Source organism: Symsagittifera roscoffensis, chromosome 5, assembly GCF_963678635.1.
Source record: "Symsagittifera roscoffensis chromosome 5, txSymRosc1.1, whole genome shotgun sequence".
NCBI classification, from domain to species: Eukaryota; Metazoa; Xenacoelomorpha; order Acoela; family Convolutidae; genus Symsagittifera; species Symsagittifera roscoffensis.
This window is the reverse complement of record NC_087066.1, coordinates 8,759,511-8,777,280: the sequence shown is the minus strand read 5'-3', so window position 1 is coordinate 8,777,280 and position 17,770 is coordinate 8,759,511. Positions and strand designations below refer to the sequence as shown.

Here is a 17,770-nt window from a genome sequence, read left to right as displayed (position 1 = left end):
TTAGTCAGTCCGGTTCAACCTTATTAATTTTAGTTCACTAAAGATGTAGAAATACTGATTTTGGGCCATTTAGTGCATAAGACGCCCATAATTCTCAACCTTTTTGCTGTACCCATTTTTTTGGCAGACCAGCTCAAAACTTTTCATAACACTGCCACGGGCGTCAATACCGATTTTGATAGGGAATTGAAATCCAACAAACGTAGTTTTTTCAGGAAAACAAATTTCTAACTGCCCAAAACTAGCCGATTTTGCAAAAGATTTTGACCCAACTTTTTTCTCTTTCACAAGAGCTCGGAAATTGTGGATCTAGTCAACAACCCAACCCTCCTTTTTGACCTTCATCCTATATCCACTCCTGATTGAAAACAAATCGAAGATCTTGACCAAAAAATGTGCCATACCAATGTTACTAAAATTGAGATTTTTATGTGGTCTCATGTTGAATCCTAGAGAAGGGGTCGCGGAAACGGTAAGGTCTCTTCTAAATTCTTAACTCTTGATTTTTTTATAAGTATCATATGGAAAGCATAATAAAACATAACATGCGAGTGGATTTCGTGATTTTAATTTTTTTTGTCAAAAAATAGTTTAATCGAAAAAAGATTTACAAAGGATCGTTGGTTGCTGAACAAGCAGAACAAAGTTCCGACTCGAAATAATGTTAAACAAACTTAAAAAGCGACTCACAAAAGCGATACTTAAAATTCGAAATAATTCGATTAGCTAATTTTGGGCCCGAATCCAAAGTTACATATTTCCAGACTGCCGCGACCGTGACTCAATCTGTACTCCTCATTCTGAAGTTGTTTTTCGGATTATGTTTTTCACAAACTTTCAAAAATTAATGCATAACTGTTGTTGTACCTATCTATACATAACTGAACGAGTGGTTCACACTTGTTTAAGAAATTTATATTTACATTTTGAAAATTCCCCCTGAAAAATGCCAATACTTTGAAACTTTTAAACTTTTTACTGATTGATATTTGAAATATAATATATTACGAGTGTTCACGTTAGTCTTTTTTCATACGAAGACACGGATGACCATCCTAAAACAAATATCGCTATCCTAAAACTTGTTTTTAGATTTATAGGAAGTTTCCGCTAATTTACAACGTTTTAGATAGCAAATTTTTCTCAAAATTCAACAAAATCACCCGCAAAACTCTGATCTTGATTCTATATGAAAACAAGGATAGCCGATTACTGTGCGAGTAAAACAGAAGTATCCGGCCATAAACTTAAAAAATTTTCGAATTGGTGCCGTTTTTCTGCGTGATGTGATAGAGAAAAATCTGAGCGAAAAAATAGAAATCAGGCAAATGGGGCAATCATAATCAAATAGGCCATTTGGAACACATTTTTTATGGAAAAAGAAAAAAGAAAAAGAAAATCATAAAATAATTTGAAAAATTTTCAAAAATGTTTTTTTTTCTTGTTTTTTGGCAAAATATTTTTTAAGTTTAGAAAATTTGATTTTGATTTTGAAAATCCTTTAAGCCCAAAATATGTTTAAAAACCCAAAAAATAACTTAAATCAAGTAAAATAAACTTTACAGCTTAATTTTAAATCAAATAAGCTATTGTAATTCTGGCTAAATTTTTTAATTGAAAATTAGACCAAAAATCAAAAATTTCGAAACGGTTTTTCTCAACACAGATTGTTTTTGGAATTTCTTAAATGTCAATCAAATTACGACTGAAAAAATGAAAGGGCTCTAATAAGAACTATCTGTCGACCCATTCAGATGATTATTTGTGGATAACAAAAAGATTAAATGAAAAAAGCCTAAAACACGCCCGATTTCAAACTTTTATCTTATTTTTCAAATTTTTGGAACAATAACTTTTAAAAATCAATTTTGAAAAACTTTTGTTTTTGTCAAACTTAGGCATGTAAAAACTTAAATATAATAGTTATAATGCATGCACTTCTGAACAAAAAAATGCGAAATAAACTAGTAGTTATACTTCTTAGCGGTTCATAATTTTTTGGAGAGAATAAAAAATCAACTTTGAGACGTCTTGTCATATGGTTTTGGACATGTTGTGTGTGGGGTTCAGGTATAGACAGATATTTCTGGAAATCAGCAAAAACTGACTCTGTAAATCATCCGACTTTCCGTAAGAAAACCAGACGTTTGGAAAACAAGATTTTTGGCCTATGAACTTCTGTTTTTGTATTCGGCGACAGCTGGTAATTTTGGAACTGGTTATGAAAACATTTGTTTGAAAAAAAATGAAAAATTTTGATAGAAAAAGTTCCTATCTTGCAACTTTCTTGTAAGAAAAGTAACCCTCTTAGTAATTCTTCTAGTAACCTTCTTAGAGCCTATTGTTGTAAGAATTCTAAGATACTTATGAAAAATCTAAGATAGCTTCTTTCAGTCAACCAGGGCTGTTTGTTGGAAATTTTTGAGGTCATCATAAAATTTCACCATAATTTTGTTGGATCGCGATTGCTTTTCTATAAGCGAAACGCAAACTTACAATTTTTTCGCTTCAGTATTTCACAGAATTCGAACAAAGCAACCCTAAGGTGCGGTAAGGCCGAGGTTCTCAAAGAAAATTTGAGTTAGGCCTAAAATTATAAATACTCAAAACTTTTTAGCTTACGAAATTTGACCAGCAAACGGTCTTTATCGAAAAAATTCCGAAATACCACAAATTTTGATTTTTTTATTTCAATTGTGGGGTGCCGTCAAAGTATCCACGAAAACGCAGTTGTTTCTTCAAATTATGACTGCTTAAATCATTTTAGTTTTCGAGATATGGCGTTTCTTATGATTTTTTTCAAAAATTTCCGAAAAAAAAATAGATTTAGAAAGTTTCACAAAATTTAAATTTTTCAGCTCAATAATGAAATGCTATGAAGCTACTTTCAAGGATTGCAATTCTTTGTTATGATTTTTATTTTATAAACTCAACATTTTTTATTTTTTGATTTTTGGTTTTTTATTATGATTTTTCAAAAAATTGAGGATAAGTTTAATTAAAAAAATAAGTCAAAAACTGCTCAATTAAGTAATTAAGTCACTAAAAAACATTTGTGCGGTAAGTTTTTGTCGCATTTTTCAAAACTGCGGCAATATTTAGAACACTTTAAAAAGTTTTTGAAGTATCTTTTTGCAATATCTTTTTAAGCACTGATTATCAGAACAATTGTTTGAATATGCGTTTTCTTTTTCACAAGTGTTTCATACCAGATAAATAACAGTTCACATGGCATTTCGAATTTTTTTCACAAATTGGCATTGCGTGTCTCGATATGTACACAAAATGACTTAGTGCAATATATAGCTGTTGCTTATCTACTACATAAAAAGTCACACTGAAATTTTGTACAATAATACATTGAAGTTTTTTTGTACATCAATGCACCGAATTTGAAACCATGGGACGACTACATTGCAAAACAAAAATTGTTCTAAAAATCTGAAATTTGAAAATTAACGGTTTTTTATTTTCAAATTCAAATTAAAATAAAAAGTTACTTTTTGCGTCGAGTAGCGCATTATTCGAACCAAATTGCTTGCTCGCCTCAATCGAGCTTTGAGACAGCTGGCAAATTTGGGTGTAATTTATGAAAACAACCATACCACGTTTTATAGGGGAATTTCTCCTACAATTCAATAAAATTGTTTATATTAGGACAAACCCTGAAAAATCCGACTGATAATTAGTAAGTTTTAAAATGAGCTTTTTGAAAAGTTTTCTTATCTTGATTCCAAAATTTCACAGCTTTTAGAAAAGATTAATTCAGAATGGAACCTACCTCGACTAGTTTATTACGACAACAGTTTATCAGGACATAACCATAAAAAATCTGTCTACTGTTGCCAATTTTAATATTTAAGGACATTTTTTTTCCAATTTTTCATTGTTCACAAACTCATTTTAAAAATCAAGTGTGCTAAATTTTGCGCCAATCGACGTTATGCTTACACCAATTTTTGCTTTTCAATCCCTAACTTTTGTTCCGACTTTCGATACGAAAGTAACGGAACATTTGTGCTCGGGGTGGGTTTTTTTTTTTCTTCAACAAATTTCGACTTTTTAACTAGCCATTTTTGACGGAATTTTTTTTATATCATTCGAAAGCCACTGTTGTACTGAGCTTAAATTTGAAAAGATATTTTATCTGTGATTATTTTTTGTAAAGTTATGAGGGTTTAAAGATTGCCATTTTGACCAGTTTGGGACAATTAACGCGCGATATATTTCGCGCTATTAACGCGTAAGCGGTGAGTTAATCCGTCTTATAAATCGTTCCAAATTGGTTGAACGAAGCTTATTTGCCATATTTGATCTGTTACAACGAACGAAATCTATCTTTTTGTACTTTATTTGGCGTGTGGGGGGATGATTTTCATAAAAAAAATTCAAATTTCAGAAAAAAAATTTCATTTTATTTTATTTCATTTAATTTTTTATGTTATTACTGCTGCTCCATAAACCTTAAAAGGCAGTCGGAACATTCAGGACTTCGCCCTGATACGAGCAGTCTTGTTGCCATTTACTCTTCGTATTCACAATGCGAAAACTTTGCACACATTTTGTAAGCAAAATTGAAGCAATTGACTAATTTCAAATCTCTCTTTCTTCACGGCCATTGATCACAGCAAAAGTTAAAATATTATTTCATTACGAGAAAATGATTATACTTCATCAGTTTTCAAACTTTGTCCCAATGGTTTACTGGCAGCTGAAATCTGTTCTGAAAAAACTTCTCATCTTTTTTTATTTTATATTTTCGTTACTCTTTGAATTAGTAGTGATCTGTTTTGTTGTAAAACTTGGTATTTGTTGAAAATGAGCGAAAACAGCAGTGAAATTATTTGTTTCTTTTTCAAATCCTGTCAAAAAATGCAATTGCTCATTTATATCCGAAAAAGGAATGAAGTTCTTAAATAAAGTCTTTAGAAATTCACGACCCCAACGGCCTGCTTTTTAATTTCTGTCTTTTTCATAGTAGTGCTCACGTTTAGTAAAAACTTTGATATTGTTCCGACGTTTGAGAAAACAGCTTATACATTTCTGTTTTTCTTAATTTATTTCTTCCTATTTTGTCATTGGTCTAAGTTTCCTTGAATATCAACCTCAAAAATTGTTTTGAACACCCCGCGAAAATCTTTTCTTTAATTTCATTCGACAACGTACAGAAATTCAGTAGAATAGCATCCTCAGCAGCTTTTTAATTAAGAAACTTAACGAAAAGACAATGTTTTTCCCTAATGAAGAAAACAGCGTAAAATACATAAAATATATTCATTTTTGGTGGCAAACCCTTAAATTTTTAGAAATACCCAATATATATCATTTTTGAGGGAGGAGCGCGCGCCGAAAAATTGAAATTTTCTTGTCAGAACATTTCAAAAAAGGCCTAAAAATACCTGTGCGGTCAAAACTCTGCCTGTGGGTTTAAAACATGGTCTGTATAAAGTGATTGGTGAGAGCTCGGAAAATTAGTCTGGACGACCTAAAAAATGAGTCGATAAAATTTCGAACAATTTTTGAAAATCTTCCCTCCTCGAGAAAATCCTAGATCCATCCCTGTATTTTATTGATATGATGCCTTGGCTATGAAATTAATTTTTTTAAAAATGTTTGTTTTTGCGGAAGTTTTTGTACAGCTTCTCAAATGGACCAAATTGAGATACATAATGCGCGAGAAACTTGAGTTTTTTGCAAAATAAAGCCTTATTAGGTACGCAAAAACTGTTAGTTAGATAACCAAAAATTGGCTAAGGATAGCCATTTCATTGCGTGTAAACATGATCCAGCTTTCGTGAATAATTCGATTTATTAGAAACGCGGTATCAAATTGATGTTTGCCCATCACGGTTTTTCATGTTTTTTTTTTAAAAAGTTATCAACGCAATTTCTTTTGATTTTTTCGCCAATTTTTTTTCTGATTGAATTTATTATCAGCGCCAGAAATTGCTTTGAACAGCGGACAAAAAGTTTTAAGACTAGTTTCATCTTTTTTTAGATCTATTCCTTCAAAAGTTGTTTTTGTGTTAGGTTTGATTGATTATCAATGCCAGAAATTTCTTTGAACAGCCAAAAAAAGGACACTAGTTCGATTTAATTCGCAAACATACCAAAGCCTATAAATTTTCCAGAAAGAGACCTAGTCGTGCTCATTTCCACCAATTCATTTGCTATTTTTATCCTCATTGGAGACATCAGTGTTGAAAATTTTGTTGTTTTTCTTTTTCTTTTGTTCTGGTATTAACGTCAAAGTAATTGATAGATTTGTCTGCTTTTCAATTTTGTTTTCCTATATATCACTGATTCAGTAATGTATATGTATAGTAATTTTTTGGCATTTTGACTGCACCTCGAGGAAACAGCTCAAAAACACTCAGTCTGGTAGTTACTTTTTTGTCTGGTAGGCACCCATTTTTTTCCACTGATTCGACTGTTTGTTTTTAATCAGATTACTTTAACTGTCCTGAAAAGTCCGTAATTATTTGAAAGATAGCACTATGATCATCTGGGATAATTAAAGCGCGGGACATTTTGAGTCTTTTGTAAACTCGGAAGAAACTAGGTCAAACCGAAAGAGTTAGGTATAACACCACTATTTCTCTAGTCAAAGATATTTCACTGCGTTCAAAGCTGCTTTCATACCGCTGCTTTCTTCAAAAATTGGAACAATCAATTTTACTGTGTAATTTCAAAAAAATTTCGATACGAGGATTATTAACTGGAAGTTTTCAATTAATCAGTTTGTTTTGGATGTTTTTTTGCAATTGCTTGAGTTAAACCAATCACTTGCGCCGAGACTTGTTTTAAGCAAAAAATAAATTATTCATTGTTCTTTTTTACTCGAAAACTTATGAAATTAGAAGCACTGCCGTTTGTTAAACAACTAATAGATTGGTAAAGGTCTTCATATCTACTTCTTCATGTATTGTCGATGCTTTAGGTTGAATTGATTATCAATGCCGCAAATGCCTTAAACAGCCAACAAGAAATCCACTTCTTCAATTCCATCAGAAAACTTATCAAAGCTCAAATCAGAAATTTATAACTACAGTTGCCTGCTTTTTAATTTTATTTTCAATCAAAAGTTTGGCAGTTCTTACGTTCACTAGATAAATTAATGAATAATACCTGATTTTAAGCGTCAGATTGTGGCTTGGACAGCCAACAAAAATACTTTGGTTCAGTTTTGTCCGTAGATGTAAGAAAGCTTTAAAATACATTTCACCAGAAAACAACAAAGACTATTTTCGACTTAGTAACTTACTTTTCTGATTCATAGAATTAATAACTAAATGTTTTGAAAAACGTTTTATTTGTTCCTTAATAGTTTAAACTATTCGCTAGTTTTTTTTCATCATTTGTCGTTAATAATTTCGACTGATAATGTTGCCCTTAGTTCATTATTGAAACTGAATACATTTGTGGGAGAAGATGCCGTTTCTTTTGTAGCAGAGATGATGTTCAAAAAATTGCCATAGGGGCCAATTTGAAAACATTTTTGGGCAATTTGCGAATTTAACCATACAATACTACTTAACAAAAACATCAGAAAGAAATCAAAAATTTTCCGAAAAAAACCATAATAAATTTAAAACCACTGTTTTTTAAAACTGCGAAAAAATAACTACCGGAACAAAACCGAACATTTTTACGTGTAGTTGAAAATGTTGAAATTAAAAAAGTCAATCACGCTTTTAACAACTAAATCATACGCAAGCCATGCTTTCAACACGCAAATTAAACACGCAAAATGAGCAATCACACAAGCAAAATGAACATTTGAAAGTTCTTTTTTTGTCAATAGTGTCTTGAACAATTGATTATCTGTAACAGAAGCTGCTTTGAACAGCCAACAAAAAAACCTTTTGCTTAAGTTAGCCCAAAATGTACAGTAGAGTTTGAAAAAATCCTTGATCACTGATTTAGTAGCATTTTCAAGTTTTGTGAAAAACGTAAAATTTATTCCAATTTTTGAAGAAGCAGCAAAAACTTTCCTTAAAGAGTAGTATTTCAGAACAATTTTGTGTTTTACTTTACAGTTTTGACATTTTGTTATGGATCAAATTGTTTTTATGCCCTGAGTTTAATTTTAGTTCATCCTTTTTTGTGAAAGAAGAACCTCAAAGAAAAGAGAAAAAGAGCCAAAATGACAAATTTTGGTCACTTTGACGATTAAGCCGAAAAATTTTTATTCATCGAATTATTAGTGCTAAAGAGCTAAAGTTCATAAAACTAATTGGTTGTGATTTGATTATCAGGGTCGAAAGATGCAGTGGACAGTCAAAAAAACCTTTGTTCAATTCTCATCCCGGAATGTTTCAAAAAAGTATATTTAATAATTATATTAGGGAAAACAATGTAAAACTATTCGTTGTTGATTTGTCTTCATCTCTACTTTTTCGTGTTTTGTCGATACTTTTGTTGAATTGATTATCAATGCCCCAAATGCTTTAACCAGCCAACAAGAAATCCACTTCTTCAATTCTATCGCATAACTTACCGAAGCTCAAAACTTTCAAAAATTTTTTACTACAAATGTCTGCTTTTAAGTTTTATTTTTTTTAACCATAAGTTTGGCAGTTCTTATGTTCACTAGATGAATTAATGGTTAATACCTGACTTTTAGTGCCAGATTTTGCTTTGGACAGCACACAAAAACTACTTTGGTTCAGTTTTGTCCGTAAATGTAAGAAAGCTGTAAAATACATTTTACCAGAAAACATTAACGACAAATTTCGACTAAGCCACAACTTTTCTGATTCATAGAATTAGTAACTAAATGTATTGAAAAACGTTTTATCTGTTCCTAAAGAGTTTAAACTATTCGATAGTTTTTTTTCACCATTTGTCGTTAGGAAAATCGACTGATAATGTTGCCCTTAGTTCATAATTGAAACTGAATACATTTGTGGGAGAAGATGCCGTTTCTTTTGTAGTGATGATGTTCGAAAAATCGCTATAGGGGCCAGTTTGAAAACTGTTTTGGGCAGTTTGCGAACTTCACCATACAATACTACTTAACAAAAACATCAGAGAGAAATCAAAATTTTTCCGAGAAAAAACCATAATAAGTTTAAAACCACTGTTTTTTAAAACTGCGAAAAAATAACTACGCGGAACAAAACTGAACATTTTTACGTGTAGTTGAAAATGTTGAAATTAAAAAAATCAATCACGCTTTTAACAACTAAATCATACGCAAGCCATGCTTTCGTGTAGTTAAAAATGTTGAAACTCAAAAAAAATCAAGTTAGCCCAAAATGTACAGTAGAGTTTGAAAAAATTCTCGATCACTGACTTAGTAGCGTTCGCAAGTTTAGTGAAAAACGTAAATTTTTTTTCAATTTTTGAGGAAGCAGCAAAAGTTTTCCTTAAAGAGTATTTTTTCAGATCCATTTTCAGTTTTAAATTTACAGTTTTTGACAGTTTTTTAAGGATAAAATCGTTTTTATGCCCTGAGTTTAAATTTAGTTTATTCTTATGAAACAGAAAAAAATCTGTTCCTTTTGCCAAATTGACAAAATTTGGAACTCCTTGAGTTAAAACATATGAATTTTTCGAGCTCTAAGCTCAGTTCGCCACATAATTTAGCTCGGAAACAGTTCTAATGTGGGAGGAGGCATTTTTTTAGTCCAGGTAATGTCTTCGACTAAACAAGAATGCTCGTATATTAGATCAAAACCCTAAATGTTCCTACTGGTTTGAAAATGATCTCAAATAATCTCATTTAAAAAACTGAAAAAATTATTTTTGAACTATTTGCTTTTCATCAACAGCCTAAATTGAATAGCAAAATTGTAAGAGAAAAGTCCTTAGGTTGACTGTTTTAACTAGTGGGGTGTTCCTCTTGTAGATTTAGGATTGTCCTAGCCCAACTTTGGAGACTGATCGTATGAACATACCTAGTACTTCACTTCTAACACGCGTTTTATTTATGCGTGGCGAATTTTTGTCGTTTTCAATCAAAAGGCGTCTTAAAAAAGTCGTTTTTTAAAAAAAACGACTCGTTTTAAATTCCGAAGTTGTTTTAAAAAGTCGTTTTCATTTTGATCTCAGCTTAAAATTTAGCACTAAATACTTGTTATCTATAATTGTTGCTCCATTTTTCAAAAGTTTGGATATGTTCACATAAATTTAAAATGTAATCAATTTGACAAATTGAATTTCGAGTTATTGTTCCGACTTTCGATACGAAAGTAACGGAATATTTGTGCTCGGGTGGGTGTTTTTTCTTCAGGCAAATTTCGACTTTTTAACTAGCCATTTTTGACGGAATTTCTTTATACCATGAGCCTGAAATTGAAACGATATTTCACCTGTGATCATTTTCTGTAAAATTATGAGGGTTTAAAGATTGCCATTTTGGCCATTTTGACCAATATGGGGCAATTAACGCGCGATATAATTCGCGCTATTAACGCGTAAGCGGAGATTTAATCGGTTTTAGAAATCGTCGCAAATTGGTTGAAAGAAGCTAATTTGCCTTAATTGATTTATTACAAGGAGCGAAATTAATTGTTTTCCACTTTATATGGCGTTTGGGGGGATGATTTTCATAGAAAAATTTTCAAATTTTAGAAAAAAAAAATTTTCATTTCATTTTATTTCATTTAATTTTTTTATGATGTTTATGTTATTTATGCTCCATAAACGTTAAAAGGCAGTCGGAACTTTCAGGGCTTCGCCCTGATACGAGCAGTCTTGTTTCTTTTGATTTCGATTTCAATATAATATAAAATTATAATATCCACACAGGCAGTTTAGTGGTAAAAAGCCTAAAGGACAGTTTGATAATAAAAGTTTGGTACAAAATTGAGTCTGCTCCTGGTCTGAATAACAGAAAAACTACCTTATGCATATATATTACTTGCTTTCTTTTTGAGTTGGAACAATTAGGGTTTAGTTAATATAACTAAACTGATCATACTTTTAAATGCACGTGTGGAATCGTTCTGAAAAACTGAACAACGTTTTTTGATTCTTTTTTATGACAAATTTTAAAATTTTGTGAGGCAATCAAAATAATTCAAGTTTTGTTATCATATGAACCTGATGAAATTATACCAAGATAAAAATTTTTTGTGGAAACTAATTAAAAGGCCTCCGTTTTTAGGAAACTCACTGCGTTGGGTGGTTTGAAAATAAATGTTTCCTAATTATGAGCCGAAAAAGCGAACAATTTTTTTCTATTCGATCTCAGTATTGTCCGACTTACGGCATCAGATGCATGTAGACGGGAAAATTAATTCTCTTTTGATGTCTGTTTGCATACATGACTTTCAAAAACAGTATCAAACAACCTAACGAAGTCAGTTTCGTAACAAAGCAAGCCTTTCAATTAATTGTTACAATAAAATGTTTCTCTTGGGATAGGTTTTGTGTATGCATAACCGTGTATGCAAACACGGTTATGCATACACAAAAATTTTGCACCATAACCGTGTTTTCATTATCCCGAGTGGTCAATCTCGAGCAATCAGAACTTCAAAAAATCAGTTTTAAATTGGAATCAAGTTGTAAGCCCAACTGCAAATATAACTAACAACAGCTTAACCTATACAACAATGACAATTAAGATCAAAAATTGCTTCTATCTAATTTGAATGGCAACTTATGGAAAATTATCAAAAAACAATCTGAAAATAATTTAAATGAAAATTATTAACCCTTGTAAAAATACTTTTGAATTAAAAGAAATACCAAAAGCAAATTTCTTGACTTACACTTAACCAATACAAAAGCTAGAAATAATGACTTAAACGAACAATTAGTCAAAACTTGCAGGATGGTACAATATACAATAGACCCACTACTTTTTTGTGCTGATAATAACATTAAAAAAGCTCTACACTTTTTGCAAAAACTCTTTCAAAATTGTCTTTTCAGTTCATATAACAATTTTAAAACTCTACTCAAACAAAAAATTGTCGACAAAATTTTTTTCAAAAAGTATCAAGGCAGAAATCAAAACACAAAGTTCAGTATAACATTAGATGATAACAAAACAGAATAAAAGCCACAAGCAAATTTTTTAGGGCTAATTCTAGATTATTTCTTACATTTTAGGGGCAATTTAAAAATAAATTAGGATAATTGGCCTGCGGAATCGAAAATTACAATCATTGAAAAAACCGCCGTCAATCGAAAACATAAAACTACACATAAAGGCTGTAATCATGAGCCATTTACACCACCCAGCAAAACTATAAAGCAATAAAAGAACGAATCGAATAAAATCATTTGAAAAACAACTGAGTTGGGCAAGCAAGAATTGCCCTGAGTGAAAAAACTCGATTCTTCACCTGATCTCAAACTGGAACTCAACATACCGCCCTTTTCATTAATTCTTTGTTGAAAGTTACCGTGTCAGCATTGAAAGATACCGTGAAAGTAAGCGTGTCATCTTCATGCAAGATTCAGCAGTTATTATATCAGAAAAAGTTTCATGAAAATAATTTAAATGAAAATTAATAATCCCTATAAAAATATTTTTGAAATTAAAAAAAAATACCAAAAGCAAAATGCTTGACATACACTTAACCAATATAAAACCTATAAATAATGACCTAACCGAACAATTTGCCAAAACTTGCAAAATGGTTAAAAAAAAATTCAAAAAGTATCAAGGCAGAAACCAAAATACAAAGTTCAGTATAACATTAGATGATAACAAAACAGAATAAAAGCCACAAGTAAATTTTTGAATTAATTGCCTAGATTGAAGTTTGGTAAGCGTTAGGATTATGTTTAGTATGTGAAGCATAACAACAAACCACTAATTATGGTAAAAAATCAGACTTTTTTTTGTATCCTCGCTTTGTGCTAAGTTTCAGTCTAAACAGCAAACGATTTAGTCCAGTTTTCTTGACTTTGCAAAAATTTTGTTGATAATTTTTTTTCCAAATCCATGTTGTGAAAGACACGTTTTTATTGGAAACCTCACTTGACACCCCGTAAAACTCCTTAGACGAAATCAAATTTGGTTGGAAAAAAAACATTGTTTTTTCCCGAGAGTGGTCCCCGGGTCGAAGTCCGCGTCTTACAAAAACAGCAGCGCGACAGAAACTTTGCGATTCAAAATTAGCGCAACTGAGAAGAAAACACAGCGACAGGCGCAAATTGATAATCATAGCGATAGATGCGACATCAGAAAATGGTGCGACCAGCACGATTGAAAATTGCCAATTTGGGACCGTCGCTACTAAAAAAACCTTCAGTCTTTTCTTAAGTCGCTTTTTTCCGCCAGTTTTTTCTTTAGTAGCGCCGCCAGTCTTTTCTTGTGCCGTACCACCGGTCTTTTTGAAGTTACGCTGCCTATTGTGCCATAACCCTAAGACTAAGTAACAATTCAATCAACCATAAATGTATTGTCTAAAATATCACGATTCCATACAACATTCTACTACAAACTACATACTGGTTAAAACTGAACAAACTTTACATAACTTTATATGGACTTAACTTTACATAACCCGGGATATTATCATAAATCTTTCAGATCAAATTCGCTCATCTTTTTTGATTTTTTCATGTTGTCAGTTTCAAGACTGCTGAAGGGAATTTGATTTGATCCAACCGTTCACCTGTCACTTTCTTCTTCACCTGTCATCGCTCACTTTTTGCCTCCTTGGTGCTGAGTTCTTCCTTGATTCACATTACCCGCAGCAGCTCCTTGCGCCCTAAACATGAAAACGGCCTAAAAAATGACACCTGAGAACGGGCGGTGCTGGCTTAATGGTGTGTTCTCCCAAACGATTCCAATTTGTATTTGTGAATTTTCAAAAATAATTCTGTAACAATAGATATCGTTTTTAAAATAACCTATTTTATTATAACCAGAAACTGACTAGGGGAGTGCAGCCAGTATTTAGACAGCCGCGTATTCATACTGGTCAGTATTTAGACAAATACTGTTTCAACCAATCAGAATCGAGAAAAGACGTAAATAATCCAAAATAAATCATAATTATTTATTAATTTCTTCTTTGTCTCGATTCTGATTGGTTGAAACAGTATTTGTCTAAATACTGACCAGTCTGAATGGTTGGGTAAGACAGTGCCGAAGTAAGAGAGTGCCGAAAACAAAAATTTGTTAAAGAGTGGCGAAAATGAAAATTTGTTAAAGAGTGCCGAAAATGAAAATTGAGTGCCGAGGTGGGTGTAATTAGTGTTTTCAGCGAGGCATGGCCCGCTAATATTTGGCAAGGACCATACGTTCGCTCCGCTTCGCTCCGCTCACTTGAATCCGATACGAGTGCTAGTTGTGTCTAAGGGTCTGTGTTTCAGGAATTAAAGAACTTAGTAGCATTCTATCACCCAAGCGATTTGTTAAAGAGTGCCGAAAATGAAAATTTGTTAAAGAGTGCCGAAAATGAAAATTGAGTTTTGTTTGCTCAAAAAAGAAAAGAAAGTTTTGTTTGCTCATCGATTTTGGCGCCAAAATTGAGTCTGAACAAGTTTATTTGTCGTGAACTAATTGAGAAAAGAAAAGAAAGTTTTGTTTGCTCATCGATTTTGGCGCCAAAATTGAGTCTGAACAAGTTTCAAGTGTCATTATTAATTTTCCCGCCAAAAGCTAGCCTCTTAAATTGCGTTCCAATATTTCCCGCCTTTTTCGGCACTCTCTAACTTCGGCACTGTCTAACGCCCCCGTCTGAATACGCGGTTGTCTAAATTCTGATATGTAACCCTGACTAGGTAACTACAAAAACTAATCAGGGTCATGATTTTTTTTGTAAGAGAAAGTGATTTTTTTTGGAAAAAAGAACGACATTATCGAAATTGACAAAAACCTGGATGCGAATCCTCCCGATTGCACATGACCGGTTCCGCTCTGCCTTGCCTCGTGACTCTGAATTCTGGCGGCCGCATCTGTTGTCATTGGTGTTTTGCCAGGCATGTTGATCAATTCTTAAGTTTCGATCAAGTCTCAAATTTCTTCTACTTCAAAAATAAATTTGTAATACTTCGTTTTATCAAAAAGCTCGTATTTATACTGGTTTTGTTTCAGTTTCAGTTTCAGTTATTGTTTTCTGTTTGGATTGATGACATGTTTTATTTATACTCCACTCTACATCGTTGTTCCAATCAGCCGAACAGAAAGAGAAAGAATACAAAGAAAAACAATTATTATTAATGACATTCAAATTGGTATCTGGCAAAAATACGGCAGCTGTTTTTACGACAACGTTTTTCTTAGATTTAAAGACGACTGTAGACATTTCTTTAGTTCTATTTCTGAGAAATAGAAACTGCTTAAGTTTGTGAAGTTTACTAAATAATTTACGCTCAGTTGCCGTATCAACACCAGGACGTCCTAATGTCCTGTCGTCTTATTTAACTAGAACCATTCAAGTTTTAACTTGAACTTCCAACTATTTTAGTGATAAAATCTTTGCTCGGTCAATGTTTAATGTATATTATTTAACAAACTATTTTAATGACAAAATCTTTAAAATTTAACAATATTTCTGCACCATTCGTATCTCAGAAGTACAAAAAAATAATTTTGGAGGCGAATGCAAGTCTTGTAACAAAACTGGATCTTTTTACTTATCAAAATCAATATTTCAGCATCTTGGTCTGGAACTATTTGGCTTTATTCTGATTGGACAAAATTACCCAATCAAAATTCAGTTTCATCTCAAAATATTTTTCTCACAAGTCGAATTATAAAGGGGGCAGTACAACAGTGCCGAAGTACAACAGTGCCTAAATAAAAAAAAATAGTTCAACAGTGCCGAAAATTAAAACTTTGTTCAACAGTGCCGAAAATATGAACAAATTTCAACATATTAAGTGCGGCAATCAAAAATTAAACGGCGCACGCTAACAATTTTAAGTGACAGTTAAAGAATTTGAGCAAGAAAATTTGCAATTTCGACGTTGTGGCTCAAAATAATTGTTTAATTTGCAGTTGAAGACATTTTGGAGTGATTTTGTTTGATAATTAGCGTCAGTAATTTCACGCTCTTTAGAAAATGCGTTAAAATTTTTTTTTGCGTCAAATTTTTTTTGGGGATAGAACGCTCGAAACAGCCCGCCGACGTTCTTAACAGTTTATGCAGTTTTCGGATCGAGTGAAAAATGGAAAGTACCGGTCGTTTGGGAATTTTCCATTCAAAAAGTGAAGGAAAATACCAAAGATTTTTCAAGATTTTGACCCAAAAAAGCCATTTTTATGCAATTGGCCAATAATGCCCGAAATTTTTTTGCTTGATCTTGAAACTGGGATCAAACCGGCAATCCGAAAAAGGTCTTACATCACGAGCCATCTCGTATGTTGGTTTCACTATACCCAGTGTATTTTCCGGAAATTTCAGGAACTCGGATTTTCGAGAAAATATAAAAATGATCCGAGCCTGCACTTGATAGCTTGTAGACTATTCAGCTTGCCTTTTTTACCCGTTGATGAGCTGATTGAATATTTCCAGAATTATCAGTCCGAACTATCTGAAATTTTTTCTTGACACCAAAATCTTGAAAAAAAAGTTTCAGTAGATTGCTGAATTTTGGATAAGTGGTTACGTCTCCGTTGTTATGAGGAATGTATTTGACAGTGATATTACCCTGAGAACTACCAACAAATGAGAAAATTGGAATATGAGATGGAACAAGGAAATTGGGGTCGTAATTGCTGAAAGTGCGCAAGAGACCGAATCTCGAACGCAATTACCAAGAATTTCACGTGGCAAACCATTCCCGAAAAAACGAAAGTCATCAGTTATTAGATGAAAAAGTATGATTCAATAAGGGAGTTGCATTCAATAAAAAAACTACCGTCAATCGAAAACATAAAGTTATATATGAAGGTTTTGGTCATAAGCCATTTGCACCGACCAGCAATACTATAAAGCAATTAAAGAACGAATCGAATAAATAGTGCACAGAAAAAAATGCTTGACGATCACTTGCTTGACAGTTTTAACTATCTTGCAATAAAGGTGTTCATTATTTAACAGTAAAACGACACGAAATTCACTGTGAACCGGTTGTTTTTTTCAAAGTTAATCAAACTTCTATATGGATTGTAGCTGTTACAAACTGTGTTTGCGTTTTTAAATTGCCTGATTCAACGGTGCCGGTTAAACAAGTGATAATATTTTATTTTGTTTCATTTTCATAAAAAAGAGAATAAAACAATCGGGGTGAAGGTGAATCTATGACTCAAAAAAATTATTCTCATCTGATAATTCTTCAAGTTTTATAAAATCAAATTAAGTAAAAAAAAGAAATAGTGATCAACTCTAAATTTTTTTTATAGGTTTTCATTTGACACTAGAACTCAAAATTCGACAATTGTTACACGAATATTTTTAATTCAGTTTTTGAAATGATTGGCGAAATTACCCGGATATAAAATCAACATTTTTTTCATAAATTTCTGGAGACGATTATAATAGGAAGAAACACTGAGCTAATAAACTTGTTCCTATATCCCAGTATCGGTTTTCCCCAATTTTTTACATTCTCATCAAAGTTTGTCAAATTAAAGGAACAGTTTGTTTATTTCAATATTCTTTAAAGATGAGTATCAAAAAAAGTATAACGGTACATCAAAAGCAAACAGGATTTTTTAATAAAATCACTTATTTGCTGTGTAAAATGGGATTTAGGTAATATCGAGTCGATCAATTCAATTATTAAAGAAAGAATCGAATACAATCAATTTGATTGTTAAAAAAAATCGTTCATTTGCTGTTTAAGTTACATTTTGTTTGTGGTAAGCAAATTAGCAATTGAAAACGTTGTTTTAACAATGCGGGTGGGA

At 32.1% G+C, this 17,770-nt stretch overlaps 1 protein-coding gene and 1 long non-coding RNA gene across 2 annotated transcripts in view; both read right to left on the bottom strand.

The window, feature by feature from the left end:
- Positions 1-17,770, bottom strand: part of LOC134845548 (RNA cytidine acetyltransferase-like) — a 142,215-nt gene that overhangs the window by 94,853 nt on the left and 29,592 nt on the right. The gene's annotated exons all lie outside the window — the stretch shown is intronic.
- Positions 13,348-15,177, bottom strand: LOC134846506 (uncharacterized). The gene is made up of 2 exons (XR_010162807.1): positions 14,793-15,177; positions 13,348-13,679 (listed from the first exon to the last, which is right to left on the bottom strand). It is a non-coding gene; the product is annotated as an uncharacterized LOC134846506 (long non-coding RNA).